This window comes from Schistocerca americana, chromosome 8, assembly GCF_021461395.2.
Source record: "Schistocerca americana isolate TAMUIC-IGC-003095 chromosome 8, iqSchAmer2.1, whole genome shotgun sequence".
Lineage (NCBI taxonomy): Eukaryota > Metazoa > Arthropoda > Insecta > Orthoptera > Acrididae > Schistocerca > Schistocerca americana.
This window is the reverse complement of record NC_060126.1, coordinates 386,716,158-386,729,113: the sequence shown is the minus strand read 5'-3', so window position 1 is coordinate 386,729,113 and position 12,956 is coordinate 386,716,158. Positions and strand designations below refer to the sequence as shown.

The following is a 12,956-nucleotide window of genomic DNA, read 5'->3' as shown; positions in this document are numbered from 1 at the left end:
GTCGTCGTTTCACAACTTACAGGGTTTGCTGTTGACGCTGAATCATCGCACCCGAGGCTTAGTGAACGAGCTCGAAGCACCCAAGAAAATGAATAATTTTAGCAGAGCGTGGTTTCGATCCACGGACCTCTGGGTTATGGGCCCAGCACGCTTCCACTGCGCCACTCTGCTGCGTGCAGGCGTTCGCCCTCTTCGGTGCGTGACATGGGACACTTGGAAAAGCGTTGTCTGCGTCGCGTACCGATTAATTAACTGTGTGACATCTCTCAGCTTGACTTGTCTCGACTTTGCTCGACTGACGCTACGCTGACGCTTGCACGAAGCGATATTTACCACGATCGTCTCGAGATGCAGCTGCGAGATGCTCAGGATTGACATTGCACTGCACGCAGGCGGAAACATTCGAATGCACTGCCTAGCTACGCGCCCGCAACTAACAAAATGCCGACCCTGCCAGGATTCGAACCTGGAATCTTCTGATCCGTAGTCAGACGCGTTATCCGTTGCGCCACAGGGCCACTGTTCGCGTTTCGTAGTAAGAGGCGGGTACACATCGCGGAGCAACGTGTTCTCGGTGGCTCGCCAACTGCGTGTCGTCCACTGACAACGGCGGCGCGGCCACTCCGGTCTTCCGCACTCTGCAGGGAGCTGCCAAGGAAGGCATCTCTCCTCTAGCTGCTCGGCCATGGTGCGCCTGCATAGCTTAGAGCTTGCCACACATCTGCCCTCGCCGTTGGACAGGTAGCAGACGGCAAGGCGCGCGTTTTCTGCAATTTTTCGGTGATGACAAGCGGCTGATATGCTTGTAAGTGTAGCATATGAAACAAGAATCGTATGAAGCATCCGTAGACAGGTGCTAAAGTCGCAGTATGGCCGCAGGTGACGGTCGTATGATGGGTCTGTAGCCACAACAGGTTGGCAGCAAAGCGAATACCGCTAACTGAAAGCACCCTGCCGTAGCCCCAGTGGCGCAATTGGTTAGCGCACGGTACTTATAAGGCAGTAGCCGTGAGCAATGCCGGGGTTGTGAGTTCGAGCCTCACCTGGGGCATACTTTTATTTCGTAGCAGCTGACTCTGAAAGCATCGGGACGCTAGATTTGAGATGTATCACCTACTTGAGAACCATAAGTGAGCGTGCATTGTAGGTAAGCATCGCGCATTCCTCGGTAGTATAGTGGTTAGTATCCCCGCCTGTCACGCGGGAGACCGGGGTTCGATTCCCCGCCGGGGAGGTGCGATTTTTATATCGCAAAAGTTGCACGTGTGGCCCGAAAGGACATTAACGTTGTGATCGAGAAATGTAGTTGCTGCAGAATCGTAAGAAAGTCTGCGTCTTAGGAAGTGTTTCTCGTATTCTTCACACCACGTCGTCGTCGTTTCACAACTTACAGGGTTTGCTGTTGACGCTGAATCATCGCACCCGAGGCTTAGTGAACGAGCTCGAAGCACCCAAGAAAAAGAATAATTTTAGCAGAGCGTGGTTTCGATCCACGGACCTCTGGGTTACGGGCCCAGCACGCTTCCACTGCGCCACTCTGCTGCGTGCAGGCGTTCGCCCTCTTCGGTGCGTGACAAGGGACACTTGGAAAAGCGTTGTCTGCGTCGCGTACCGATTAATTAACTGTGTGACATCTCTCAGCTTGACTTGTCTCGACTTTGCTCGACTGACGCTACGCTGACGCTTGCACGAAGCGATATTTACCACGATCGTCTCGAGATGCAGCTGCGAGATGCTCAGGATTGACATTGCACTGCACGCAGGCGGAAACATTCGAATGCACTGCCTAGCTACGCGCCCGCAACTAACAAAATGCCGACCCTGCCAGGATTCGAACCTGGAATCTTCTGATCCGTAGTCAGACGCGTTATCCGTTGCGCCACAGGGCCACTGTTCGCGTTTCGTAGTAAGAGGCGGGTACACATCGCGGAGCAACGTGTTCTCGGTGGCTCGCCAACTGCGTGTCGTCCACTGACAACGGCGGCGCGGCCACTCCGGTCTTCCGCACTCTGCAGGGAGCTGCCAAGGAAGGCATCTCTCCTCTAGCTGCTCGGCCATGGTGCGCCTGCATAGCTTAGAGCTTGCCACACATCTGCCCTCGCCGTTGGACAGGTAGCAGACGGCAAGGCGCGCGTTTTCTGCAATTTTTCGGTGATGACAAGCGGCTGATATGCTTGTAAGTGTAGCATATGAAACAAGAATCGTATGAAGCATCCGTAGACAGGTGCTAAAGTCGCAGTATGGCCGCAGGTGACGGTCGTATGATGGGTCTGTAGCCACAACAGGTTGGCAGCAAAGCGAATACCGCTAACTGAAAGCACCCTGCCGTAGCCCCAGTGGCGCAATTGGTTAGCGCACGGTACTTATAAGGCAGTAGCCGTGAGCAATGCCGGGGTTGTGAGTTCGAGCCTCACCTGGGGCATACTTTTATTTCGTAGCAGCTGACTCTGAAAGCATCGGGACGCTAGATTTGAGATGTATCACCTACTTGAGAATCATAAGTGAGCGTGCATTGTAGGTAAGCATCGCGCATTCCTCGGTAGTATAGTGGTTAGTATCCCCGCCTGTCACGCGGGAGACCGGGGTTCGATTCCCCGCCGGGGAGGTGCGATTTTTATATCGCAAAAGTTGCACGTGTGGCCCGAAAGGACATTAACGTTGTGATCGAGAAATGTAGTTGCTGCAGAATCGTAAGAAAGTCTGCGTCTTAGGAAGTGTTTCTCGTATTCTTCACACCACGTCGTCGTCGTTTCACAACTTACAGGGTTTGCTGTTGACGCTGAATCATCGCACCCGAAGCTTAGTGAACGAGCTCGAAGCACCCAAGAAAAAGAATAATTTTAGCAGAGCGTGGTTTCGATCCACGGACCTCTGGGTTATGGGCCCAGCACGCTTCCACTGCGCCACTCGGCTGCGTGCAGGCGTTCGCCCTCTTCGGTGCGTGACATGGGACACTTGGAAAAGCGTTGTCTGCGTCGCGTACCGATTAATTAACTGTGTGACATCTCTCAGCTTGACTTGTCTCGACTTTGCTCGACTGACGCTACGCTGACGCTTGCACGAAGCGATATTTACCACGATCGTCTCGAGATGCAGCTGCGAGATGCTCAGGATTGACATTGCACTGCACGCAGGCGGAAACATTCGAATGCACTGCCTAGCTACGCGCCCGCAACTAACAAAATGCCGACCCTGCCAGGATTCGAACCTGGAATCTTCTGATCCGTAGTCAGACGCGTTATCCGTTGCGCCACAGGGCCACTGTTCGCGTTTCGTAGTAAGAGGCGGGTACACATCGCGGAGCAACGTGTTCTCGGTGGCTCGCCAACTGCGTGTCGTCCACTGACAACGGCGGCGCGGCCACTCCGGTCTTCCGCACTCTGCAGGGAGCTGCCAAGGAAGGCCTCTCTCCTCTAGCTGCTCGGCCATGGTGCGCCTGCATAGCTTAGAGCTTGCCACACATCTGCCCTCGCCGTTGGACAGGTAGCAGACGGCAAGGCGCGCGTTTTCTGCAATTTTTCGGTGATGACAAGCGGCTGATATGCTTGTAAGTGTAGCATATGAAACAAGAATCGTATGAAGCATCCGTAGACAGGTGCTAAAGTCGCAGTATGGCCGCAGGTGACGGTCGTATGATGGGTCTGTAGCCACAACAGGTTGGCAGCAAAGCGAATACCGCTAACTGAAAGCACCCTGCCGTAGCCCCAGTGGCGCAATTGGTTAGCGCACGGTACTTATAAGGCAGTAGCCGTGAGCAATGCCGGGGTTGTGAGTTCGAGCCTCACCTGGGGCATACTTTTATTTCGTAGCAGCTGACTCTGAAAGCATCGGGACGCTAGATTTGAGATGTATCACCTACTTGAGAATCATAAGTGAGCGTGCATTGTAGGTAAGCATCGCGCATTCCTCGGTAGTATAGTGGTTAGTATCCCCGCCTGTCACGCGGGAGACCGGGGTTCGATTCCCCGCCGGGGAGGTGCGATTTTTATATCGCAAAAGTTGCACGTGTGGCCCGAAAGGACATTAACGTTGTGATCGAGAAATGTAGTTGCTGCAGAATCGTAAGAAAGTCTGCGTCTTAGGAAGTGTTTCTCGTATTCTTCACACCACGTCGTCGTCGTTTCACAACTTACAGGGTTTGCTGTTGACGCTGAATCATCGCACCCGAGGCTTAGTGAACGAGCTCGAAGCACCCAAGAAAAAGAATAATTTTAGCAGAGCGTGGTTTCGATCCACGGACCTCTGGGTTATGGGCCCAGCACGCTTCCACTGCGCCACTCTGCTGCGTGCAGGCGTTCGCCCTCTTCGGTGCGTGACATGGGACACTTGGAAAAGCGTTGTCTGCGTCGCGTACCGATTAATTAACTGTGTGACATCTCTCAGCTTGACTTGTCTCGACTTTGCTCGACTGACGCTACGCTGACGCTTGCACGAAGCGATATTTACCACGATCGTCTCGAGATGCAGCTGCGAGATGCTCAGGATTGACATTGCACTGCACGCAGGCGGAAACATTCGAATGCACTGCCTAGCTACGCGCCCGCAACTAACAAAATGCCGACCCTGCCAGGATTCGAACCTGGAATCTTCTGATCCGTAGTCAGACGCGTTATCCGTTGCGCCACAGGGCCACTGTTCGCGTTTCGTAGTAAGAGGCGGGTACACATCGCGGAGCAACGTGTTCTCGGTGGCTCGCCAACTGCGTGTCGTCCACTGACAACGGCGGCGCGGCCACTCCGGTCTTCCGCACTCTGCAGGGAGCTGCCAAGGAAGGCATCTCTCCTCTAGCTGCTCGGCCATGGTGCGCCTGCATAGCTTAGAGCTTGCCACACATCTGCCCTCGCCGTTGGACAGGTAGCAGACGGCAAGGCGCGCGTTTTCTGCAATTTTTCGGTGATGACAAGCGGCTGATATGCTTGTAAGTGTAGCATATGAAACAAGAATCGTATGAAGCATCCGTAGACAGGTGCTAAAGTCGCAGTATGGCCGCAGGTGACGGTCGTATGATGGGTCTGTAGCCACAACAGGTTGGCAGCAAAGCGAATACCGCTAACTGAAAGCACCCTGCCGTAGCCCCAGTGGCGCAATTGGTTAGCGCACGGTACTTATAAGGCAGTAGCCGTGAGCAATGCCGGGGTTGTGAGTTCGAGCCTCACCTGGGGCATACTTTTATTTCGTAGCAGCTGACTCTGAAAGCATCGGGACGCTAGATTTGAGATGTATCACCTACTTGAGAATCATAAGTGAGCGTGCATTGTAGGTAAGCATCGCGCATTCCTCGGTAGTATAGTGGTTAGTATCCCCGCCTGTCACGCGGGAGACCGGGGTTCGATTCCCCGCCGGGGAGGTGCGATTTTTATATCGCAAAAGTTGCACGTGTGGCCCGAAAGGACATTAACGTTGTGATCGAGAAATGTAGTTGCTGCAGAATCGTAAGAAAGTCTGCGTCTTAGGAAGTGTTTCTCGTATTCTTCACACCACGTCGTCGTCGTTTCACAACTTACAGGGTTTGCTGTTGACGCTGAATCATCGCACCCGAGGCTTAGTGAACGAGCTCGAAGCACCCAAGAAAAAGAATAATTTTAGCAGAGCGTGGTTTCGATCCACGGACCTCTGGGTTATGGGCCCAGCACGCTTCCACTGCGCCACTCTGCTGCGTGCAGGCGTTCGCCCTCTTCGGTGCGTGACATGGGACACTTGGAAAAGCGTTGTCTGCGTCGCGTACCGATTAATTAACTGTGTGACATCTCTCAGCTTGACTTGTCTCGACTTTGCTCGACTGACGCTACGCTGACGCTTGCACGAAGCGATATTTACCACGATCGTCTCGAGATGCAGCTGCGAGATGCTCAGGATTGACATTGCACTGCACGCAGGCGGAAACATTCGAATGCACTGCCTAGCTACGCGCCCGCAACTAACAAAATGCCGACCCTGCCAGGATTCGAACCTGGAATCTTCTGATCCGTAGTCAGACGCGTTATCCGTTGCGCCACAGGGCCACTGTTCGCGTTTCGTAGTAAGAGGCGGGTACACATCGCGGAGCAACGTGTTCTCGGTGGCTCGCCAACTGCGTGTCGTCCACTGACAACGGCGGCGCGGCCACTCCGGTCTTCCGCACTCTGCAGGGAGCTGCCAAGGAAGGCATCTCTCCTCTAGCTGCTCGGCCATGGTGCGCCTGCATAGCTTAGAGCTTGCCACACATCTGCCCTCGCCGTTGGACAGGTAGCAGACGGCAAGGCGCGCGTTTTCTGCAATTTTTCGGTGATGACAAGCGGCTGATATGCTTGTAAGTGTAGCATATGAAACAAGAATCGTATGAAGCATCCGTAGACAGGTGCTAAAGTCGCAGTATGGCCGCAGGTGACGGTCGTATGATGGGTCTGTAGCCACAACAGGTTGGCAGCAAAGCGAATACCGCTAACTGAAAGCACCCTGCCGTAGCCCCAGTGGCGCAATTGGTTAGCGCACGGTACTTATAAGGCAGTATCCGTGAGCAATGCCGGGGTTGTGAGTTCGAGCCTCACCTGGGGCATACTTTTATTTCGTAGCAGCTGACTCTGAAAGCATCGGGACGCTAGATTTGAGATGTATCACCTACTTGAGAATCATAAGTGAGCGTGCATTGTAGGTAAGCATCGCGCATTCCTCGGTAGTATAGTGGTTAGTATCCCCGCCTGTCACGCGGGAGACCGGGGTTCGATTCCCCGCCGGGGAGGTGCGATTTTTATATCGCAAAAGTTGCACGTGTGGCCCGAAAGGACATTAACGTTGTGATCGAGAAATGTAGTTGCTGCAGAATCGTAAGAAAGTCTGCGTCTTAGGAAGTGTTTCTCGTATTCTTCACACCACGTCGTCGTCGTTTCACAACTTACAGGGTTTGCTGTTGACGCTGAATCATCGCACCCGAGGCTTAGTGAACGAGCTCGAAGCACCCAAGAAAAAGAATAATTTTAGCAGAGCGTGGTTTCGATCCACGGACCTCTGGGTTATGGGCCCAGCACGCTTCCACTGCGCCACTCTGCTGCGTGCAGGCGTTCGCCCTCTTCGGTGCGTGACATGGGACACTTGGAAAAGCGTTGTCTGCGTCGCGTACCGATTAATTAACTGTGTGACATCTCTCAGCTTGACTTGTCTCGACTTTGCTCGACTGACGCTACGCTGACGCTTGCACGAAGCGATATTTACCACGATCGTCTCGAGATGCAGCTGCGAGATGCTCAGGATTGACATTGCACTGCACGCAGGCGGAAACATTCGAATGCACTGCCTAGCTACGCGCCCGCAACTAACAAAATGCCGACCCTGCCAGGATTCGAACCTGGAATCTTCTGATCCGTAGTCAGACGCGTTATCCGTTGCGCCACAGGGCCACTGTTCGCGTTTCGTAGTAAGAGGCGGGTACACATCGCGGAGCAACGTGTTCTCGGTGGCTCGCCAACTGCGTGTCGTCCACTGACAACGGCGGCGCGGCCACTCCGGTCTTCCGCACTCTGCAGGGAGCTGCCAAGGAAGGCATCTCTCCTCTAGCTGCTCGGCCATGGTGCGCCTGCATAGCTTAGAGCTTGCCACACATCTGCCCTCGCCGTTGGACAGGTAGCAGACGGCAAGGCGCGCGTTTTCTGCAATTTTTCGGTGATGACAAGCGGCTGATATGCTTGTAAGTGTAGCATATGAAACAAGAATCGTATGAAGCATCCGTAGACAGGTGCTAAAGTCGCAGTATGGCCGCAGGTGACGGTCGTATGATGGGTCTGTAGCCACAACAGGTTGGCAGCAAACCGAATACCGCTAACTGAAAGCACCCTGCCGTAGCCCCAGTGGCGCAATTGGTTAGCGCACGGTACTTATAAGGCAGTAGCCGTGAGCAATGCCGGGGTTGTGAGTTCGAGCCTCACCTGGGGCATACTTTTATTTCGTAGCAGCTGACTCTGAAAGCATCGGGACGCTAGATTTGAGATGTATCACCTACTTGAGAATCATAAGTGAGCGTGCATTGTAGGTAAGCATCGCGCATTCCTCGGTAGTATAGTGGTTAGTATCCCCGCCTGTCACGCGGGAGACCGGGGTTCGATTCCCCGCCGGGGAGGTGCGATTTTTATATCGCAAAAGTTGCACGTGTGGCCCGAAAGGACATTAACGTTGTGATCGAGAAATGTAGTTGCTGCAGAATCGTAAGAAAGTCTGCGTCTTAGGAAGTGTTTCTCGTATTCTTCACACCACGTCGTCGTCGTTTCACAACTTACAGGGTTTGCTGTTGACGCTGAATCATCGCACCCGAGGCTTAGTGAACGAGCTCGAAGCACCCAAGAAAAAGAATAATTTTAGCAGAGCGTGGTTTCGATCCACGGACCTCTGGGTTATGGGCCCAGCACGCTTCCACTGCGCCACTCTGCTGCGTGCAGGCGTTCGCCCTCTTCGGTGCGTGACATGGGACACTTGGAAAAGCGTTGTCTGCGTCGCGTACCGATTAATTAACTGTGTGACATCTCTCAGCTTGACTTGTCTCGACTTTGCTCGACTGACGCTACGCTGACGCTTGCACGAAGCGATATTTACCACGATCGTCTCGAGATGCAGCTGCGAGATGCTCAGGATTGACATTGCACTGCACGCAGGCGGAAACATTCGAATGCACTGCCTAGCTACGCGCCCGCAACTAACAAAATGCCGACCCTGCCAGGATTCGAACCTGGAATCTTCTGATCCGTAGTCAGACGCGTTATCCGTTGCGCCACAGGGCCACTGTTCGCGTTTCGTAGTAAGAGGCGGGTACACATCGCGGAGCAACGTGTTCTCGGTGGCTCGCCAACTGCGTGTCGTCCACTGACAACGGCGGCGCGGCCACTCCGGTCTTCCGCACTCTGCAGGGAGCTGCCAAGGAAGGCATCTCTCCTCTAGCTGCTCGGCCATGGTGCGCCTGCATAGCTTAGAGCTTGCCACACATCTGCCCTCGCCGTTGGACAGGTAGCAGACGGCAAGGCGCGCGTTTTCTGCAATTTTTCGGTGATGACAAGCGGCTGATATGCTTGTAAGTGTAGCATATGAAACAAGAATCGTATGAAGCATCCGTAGACAGGTGCTAAAGTCGCAGTATGGCCGCAGGTGACGGTCGTATGATGGGTCTGTAGCCACAACAGGTTGGCAGCAAAGCGAATACCGCTAACTGAAAGCACCCTGCCGTAGCCCCAGTGGCGCAATTGGTTAGCGCACGGTACTTATAAGGCAGTAGCCGTGAGCAATGCCGGGGTTGTGAGTTCGAGCCTCACCTGGGGCATACTTTTATTTCGTAGCAGCTGACTCTGAAAGCATCGGGACGCTAGATTTGAGATGTATCACCTACTTGAGAATCATAAGTGAGCGTGCATTGTAGGTAAGCATCGCGCATTCCTCGGTAGTATAGTGGTTAGTATCCCCGCCTGTCACGCGGGAGACCGGGGTTCGATTCCCCGCCGGGGAGGTGCGATTTTTATATCGCAAAAGTTGCACGTGTGGCCCGAAAGGACATTAACGTTGTGATCGAGAAATGTAGTTGCTGCAGAATCGTAAGAAAGTCTGCGTCTTAGGAAGTGTTTCTCGTATTCTTCACACCACGTCGTCGTCGTTTCACAACTTACAGGGTTTGCTGTTGACGCTGAATCATCGCACCCGAGGCTTAGTGAACGAGCTCGAAGCACCCAAGAAAAAGAATAATTTTAGCAGAGCGTGGTTTCGATCCACGGACCTCTGGGTTATGGGCCCAGCACGCTTCCACTGCGCCACTCTGCTGCGTGCAGGCGTTCGCCCTCTTCGGTGCGTGACATGGGACACTTGGAAAAGCGTTGTCTGCGTCGCGTACCGATTAATTAACTGTGTGACATCTCTCAGCTTGACTTGTCTCGACTTTGCTCGACTGACGCTACGCTGACGCTTGCACGAAGCGATATTTACCACGATCGTCTCGAGATGCAGCTGCGAGATGCTCAGGATTGACATTGCACTGCACGCAGGCGGAAACATTCGAATGCACTGCCTAGCTACGCGCCCGCAACTAACAAAATGCCGACCCTGCCAGGATTCGAACCTGGAATCTTCTGATCCGTAGTCAGACGCGTTATCCGTTGCGCCACAGGGCCACTGTTCGCGTTTCGTAGTAAGAGGCGGGTACACATCGCGGAGCAACGTGTTCTCGGTGGCTCGCCAACTGCGTGTCGTCCACTGACAACGGCGGCGCGGCCACTCCGGTCTTCCGCACTCTGCAGGGAGCTGCCAAGGAAGGCATCTCTCCTCTAGCTGCTCGGCCATGGTGCGCCTGCATAGCTTAGAGCTTGCCACACATCTGCCCTCGCCGTTGGACAGGTAGCAGACGGCAAGGCGCGAGTTTTCTGCAATTTTTCGGTGATGACAAGCGGCTGATATGCTTGTAAGTGTAGCATATGAAACAAGAATCGTATGAAGCATCCGTAGACAGGTGCTAAAGTCGCAGTATGGCCGCAGGTGACGGTCGTATGATGGGTCTGTAGCCACAACAGGTTGGCAGCAAACCGAATACCGCTAACTGAAAGCACCCTGCCGTAGCCCCAGTGGCGCAATTGGTTAGCGCACGGTACTTATAAGGCAGTAGCCGTGAGCAATGCCGGGGTTGTGAGTTCGAGCCTCACCTGGGGCATACTTTTATTTCGTAGCAGCTGACTCTGAAAGCATCGGGACGCTAGATTTGAGATGTATCACCTACTTGAGAATCATAAGTGAGCGTGCATTGTAGGTAAGCATCGCGCATTCCTCGGTAGTATAGTGGTTAGTATCCCCGCCTGTCACGCGGGAGACCGGGGTTCGATTCCCCGCCGGGGAGGTGCGATTTTTATATCGCAAAAGTTGCACGTGTGGCCCGAAAGGACATTAACGTTGTGATCGAGAAATGTAGTTGCTGCAGAATCGTAAGAAAGTCTGCGTCTTAGGAAGTGTTTCTCGTATTCTTCACACCACGTCGTCGTCGTTTCACAACTTACAGGGTTTGCTGTTGACGCTGAATCATCGCACCCGAGGCTTAGTGAACGAGCTCGAAGCACCCAAGAAAAAGAATAATTTTAGCAGAGCGTGGTTTCGATCCACGGACCTCTGGGTTATGGGCCCAGCACGCTTCCACTGCGCCACTCTGCTGCGTGCAGGCGTTCGCCCTCTTCGGTGCGTGACATGGGACACTTGGAAAAGCGTTGTCTGCGTCGCGTACCGATTAATTAACTGTGTGACATCTCTCAGCTTGACTTGTCTCGACTTTGCTCGACTGACGCTACGCTGACGCTTGCACGAAGCGATATTTACCACGATCGTCTCGAGATGCAGCTGCGAGATGCTCAGGATTGACATTGCACTGCACGCAGGCGGAAACATTCGAATGCACTGCCTAGCTACGCGCCCGCAACTAACAAAATGCCGACCCTGCCAGGATTCGAACCTGGAATCTTCTGATCCGTAGTCAGACGCGTTATCCGTTGCGCCACAGGGCCACTGTTCGCGTTTCGTAGTAAGAGGCGGGTACACATCGCGGAGCAACGTGTTCTCGGTGGCTCGCCAACTGCGTGTCGTCCACTGACAACGGCGGCGCGGCCACTCCGGTCTTCCGCACTCTGCAGGGAGCTGCCAAGGAAGGCATCTCTCCTCTAGCTGCTCGGCCATGGTGCGCCTGCATAGCTTAGAGCTTGCCACACATCTGCCCTCGCCGTTGGACAGGTAGCAGACGGCAAGGCGCGCGTTTTCTGCAATTTTTCGGTGATGACAAGCGGCTGATATGCTTGTAAGTGTAGCATATGAAACAAGAATCGTATGAAGCATCCGTAGACAGGTGCTAAAGTCGCAGTATGGCCGCAGGTGACGGTCGTATGATGGGTCTGTAGCCACAACAGGTTGGCAGCAAAGCGAATACCGCTAACTGAAAGCACCCTGCCGTAGCCCCAGTGGCGCAATTGGTTAGCGCACGGTACTTATAAGGCAGTAGCCGTGAGCAATGCCGGGGTTGTGAGTTCGAGCCTCACCTGGGGCATACTTTTATTTCGTAGCAGCTGACTCTGAAAGCATCGGGACGCTAGATTTGAGATGTATCACCTACTTGAGAATCATAAGTGAGCGTGCATTGTAGGTAAGCATCGCGCATTCCTCGGTAGTATAGTGGTTAGTATCCCCGCCTGTCACGCGGGAGACCGGGGTTCGATTCCCCGCCGGGGAGGTGCGATTTTTATATCGCAAAAGTTGCACGTGTGGCCCGAAAGGACTTTAACGTTGTGATCGAGAAATGTAGTTGCTGCAGAATCGTAAGAAAGTCTGCGTCTTAGGAAGTGTTTCTCGTATTCTTCACACCACGTCGTCGTCGTTTCACAACTTACAGGGTTTGCTGTTGACGCTGAATCATCGCACCCGAGGCTTAGTGAACGAGCTCGAAGCACCCAAGAAAAAGAATAATTTTAGCAGAGCGTGGTTTCGATCCACGGACCTCTGGGTTATGGGCCCAGCACGCTTCCACTGCGCCACTCTGCTGCGTGCAGGCGTTCGCCCTCTTCGGTGCGTGACATGGGACACTTGGAAAAGCGTTGTCTGCGTCGCGTACCGATTAATTAACTGTGTGACATCTCTCAGCTTGACTTGTCTCGACTTTGCTCGACTGACGCTACGCTGACGCTTGCACGAAGCGATATTTACCACGATCGTCTCGAGATGCAGCTGCGAGATGCTCAGGATTGACATTGCACTGCACGCAGGCGGAAACATTCGAATGCACTGCCTAGCTACGCGCCCGCAACTAACAAAATGCCGACGCTGCCAGGATTCGAACCTGGAATCTTCTGATCCGTAGTCAGACGCGTTATCCGTTGCGCCACAGGGCCACTGTTCGCGTTTCGTAGTAAGAGGCGGGTACACATCGCGGAGCAACGTGTTCTCGGTGGCTCGCCAACTGCGTGTCGTCCACTGACAACGGCGGCGCG

General features: G+C 53.8%; 29 non-coding genes across 29 annotated transcripts; 18 read left to right on the top strand and 11 right to left on the bottom strand.

The window, feature by feature from the left end:
• Nucleotides 1–445: 445 nt before the first annotated feature.
• Trnar-acg lies at nt 446–518 on the bottom strand. Its single transcript has one exon. It is a non-coding gene; the product is annotated as a tRNA-Arg (tRNA).
• A 441-nt stretch (nt 519–959) lies between these two features.
• On the top strand, nt 960–1,051 carry Trnai-uau. Its single transcript is given in 2 exon segments — nt 960–997; nt 1,016–1,051. It is a non-coding gene; the product is annotated as a tRNA-Ile (tRNA).
• A 111-nt stretch (nt 1,052–1,162) lies between these two features.
• Nucleotides 1,163–1,234, top strand: Trnad-guc. Its single transcript has one exon. It is a non-coding gene; the product is annotated as a tRNA-Asp (tRNA).
• A 236-nt stretch (nt 1,235–1,470) lies between these two features.
• Nucleotides 1,471–1,542, bottom strand: Trnat-cgu. Its single transcript has one exon. It is a non-coding gene; the product is annotated as a tRNA-Thr (tRNA).
• Nucleotides 1,543–1,816: 274 nt separating this feature from the next.
• On the bottom strand, nt 1,817–1,889 carry Trnar-acg. The gene has a single exon. It is a non-coding gene; the product is annotated as a tRNA-Arg (tRNA).
• Nucleotides 1,890–2,330: 441 nt separating this feature from the next.
• Nucleotides 2,331–2,422, top strand: Trnai-uau. The gene is given in 2 exon segments: nt 2,331–2,368; nt 2,387–2,422. It is a non-coding gene; the product is annotated as a tRNA-Ile (tRNA).
• Nucleotides 2,423–2,533: 111 nt separating this feature from the next.
• Nucleotides 2,534–2,605, top strand: Trnad-guc. Its single transcript has one exon. It is a non-coding gene; the product is annotated as a tRNA-Asp (tRNA).
• A 582-nt stretch (nt 2,606–3,187) lies between these two features.
• Trnar-acg lies at nt 3,188–3,260 on the bottom strand. The gene has a single exon. It is a non-coding gene; the product is annotated as a tRNA-Arg (tRNA).
• A 441-nt stretch (nt 3,261–3,701) lies between these two features.
• Nucleotides 3,702–3,793, top strand: Trnai-uau. The gene is given in 2 exon segments: nt 3,702–3,739; nt 3,758–3,793. It is a non-coding gene; the product is annotated as a tRNA-Ile (tRNA).
• A 111-nt stretch (nt 3,794–3,904) lies between these two features.
• Nucleotides 3,905–3,976, top strand: Trnad-guc. Its single transcript has one exon. It is a non-coding gene; the product is annotated as a tRNA-Asp (tRNA).
• A 582-nt stretch (nt 3,977–4,558) lies between these two features.
• On the bottom strand, nt 4,559–4,631 carry Trnar-acg. Its single transcript has one exon. It is a non-coding gene; the product is annotated as a tRNA-Arg (tRNA).
• Nucleotides 4,632–5,072: 441 nt separating this feature from the next.
• Nucleotides 5,073–5,164, top strand: Trnai-uau. Its single transcript is given in 2 exon segments — nt 5,073–5,110; nt 5,129–5,164. It is a non-coding gene; the product is annotated as a tRNA-Ile (tRNA).
• Nucleotides 5,165–5,275: 111 nt separating this feature from the next.
• Nucleotides 5,276–5,347, top strand: Trnad-guc. Its single transcript has one exon. It is a non-coding gene; the product is annotated as a tRNA-Asp (tRNA).
• A 582-nt stretch (nt 5,348–5,929) lies between these two features.
• On the bottom strand, nt 5,930–6,002 carry Trnar-acg. The gene has a single exon. It is a non-coding gene; the product is annotated as a tRNA-Arg (tRNA).
• Nucleotides 6,003–6,443: 441 nt separating this feature from the next.
• Nucleotides 6,444–6,535, top strand: Trnai-uau. Its single transcript is given in 2 exon segments — nt 6,444–6,481; nt 6,500–6,535. It is a non-coding gene; the product is annotated as a tRNA-Ile (tRNA).
• Nucleotides 6,536–6,646: 111 nt separating this feature from the next.
• Trnad-guc lies at nt 6,647–6,718 on the top strand. The gene has a single exon. It is a non-coding gene; the product is annotated as a tRNA-Asp (tRNA).
• Nucleotides 6,719–7,300: 582 nt separating this feature from the next.
• On the bottom strand, nt 7,301–7,373 carry Trnar-acg. The gene has a single exon. It is a non-coding gene; the product is annotated as a tRNA-Arg (tRNA).
• Nucleotides 7,374–7,814: 441 nt separating this feature from the next.
• Trnai-uau lies at nt 7,815–7,906 on the top strand. The gene is given in 2 exon segments: nt 7,815–7,852; nt 7,871–7,906. It is a non-coding gene; the product is annotated as a tRNA-Ile (tRNA).
• A 111-nt stretch (nt 7,907–8,017) lies between these two features.
• Nucleotides 8,018–8,089, top strand: Trnad-guc. The gene has a single exon. It is a non-coding gene; the product is annotated as a tRNA-Asp (tRNA).
• Nucleotides 8,090–8,671: 582 nt separating this feature from the next.
• Trnar-acg lies at nt 8,672–8,744 on the bottom strand. Its single transcript has one exon. It is a non-coding gene; the product is annotated as a tRNA-Arg (tRNA).
• A 441-nt stretch (nt 8,745–9,185) lies between these two features.
• On the top strand, nt 9,186–9,277 carry Trnai-uau. Its single transcript is given in 2 exon segments — nt 9,186–9,223; nt 9,242–9,277. It is a non-coding gene; the product is annotated as a tRNA-Ile (tRNA).
• Nucleotides 9,278–9,388: 111 nt separating this feature from the next.
• Trnad-guc lies at nt 9,389–9,460 on the top strand. Its single transcript has one exon. It is a non-coding gene; the product is annotated as a tRNA-Asp (tRNA).
• A 582-nt stretch (nt 9,461–10,042) lies between these two features.
• On the bottom strand, nt 10,043–10,115 carry Trnar-acg. The gene has a single exon. It is a non-coding gene; the product is annotated as a tRNA-Arg (tRNA).
• A 441-nt stretch (nt 10,116–10,556) lies between these two features.
• Nucleotides 10,557–10,648, top strand: Trnai-uau. Its single transcript is given in 2 exon segments — nt 10,557–10,594; nt 10,613–10,648. It is a non-coding gene; the product is annotated as a tRNA-Ile (tRNA).
• A 111-nt stretch (nt 10,649–10,759) lies between these two features.
• Nucleotides 10,760–10,831, top strand: Trnad-guc. Its single transcript has one exon. It is a non-coding gene; the product is annotated as a tRNA-Asp (tRNA).
• A 582-nt stretch (nt 10,832–11,413) lies between these two features.
• Trnar-acg lies at nt 11,414–11,486 on the bottom strand. Its single transcript has one exon. It is a non-coding gene; the product is annotated as a tRNA-Arg (tRNA).
• Nucleotides 11,487–11,927: 441 nt separating this feature from the next.
• Nucleotides 11,928–12,019, top strand: Trnai-uau. Its single transcript is given in 2 exon segments — nt 11,928–11,965; nt 11,984–12,019. It is a non-coding gene; the product is annotated as a tRNA-Ile (tRNA).
• A 111-nt stretch (nt 12,020–12,130) lies between these two features.
• Trnad-guc lies at nt 12,131–12,202 on the top strand. Its single transcript has one exon. It is a non-coding gene; the product is annotated as a tRNA-Asp (tRNA).
• Nucleotides 12,203–12,784: 582 nt separating this feature from the next.
• Nucleotides 12,785–12,857, bottom strand: Trnar-acg. Its single transcript has one exon. It is a non-coding gene; the product is annotated as a tRNA-Arg (tRNA).
• Between the last annotated feature and the right edge of the window lie 99 nt (nt 12,858–12,956).